Source organism: Penaeus monodon, chromosome 24 (genome assembly GCF_015228065.2).
Source record: "Penaeus monodon isolate SGIC_2016 chromosome 24, NSTDA_Pmon_1, whole genome shotgun sequence".
In the NCBI taxonomy this organism is placed as follows: Eukaryota; Metazoa; Arthropoda; class Malacostraca; order Decapoda; family Penaeidae; genus Penaeus; species Penaeus monodon.
Window position 1 is genome coordinate 10890958 of NC_051409.1, and position 507 is coordinate 10891464.

Sequence of the window (507 nt, forward strand, 5' to 3'; positions counted from 1 at the left end):
TCAACATCAGTCTGCGACCTCCAGAAGTAACCAGCACGAGAACAGAGAGCAGCAATTTGTAAGAGTTATGAATTGGACAGTTTATTTTTTTAAGGTCATTAATATTGTTCCATAAAATCAATCAACAGTCAGGTCTTTTAAGGATTACCAATAATAGAAAAGCATATTTTTGTCAATTAGTTTCAACCAAAATTTTTTTATTATTCTCTATCAGTTGATGGGTCACCTTGGCCCGTAGTATCTGTTTTCTTACTGTACGCATTGCCTTTTTTTAAATTCAACCAAATTGATATTGCGTTATCTTAAGCAGTAGAAGAATCACATCTTTGTAAAAATCTATAATTAGACCAAGAAAATATATTCGTTTATGTGCAAATGCTTGGCTGCCGAGTGCCGAACAGTTAATACACCTGAGACATCTCTGAGAACGAAGTGCAGTTAAGAAAGTTAAAGCTAAAGATATGGTTCAATATGTTCCTATGGTCAAGCTTCTCCATTCTCTTTCTC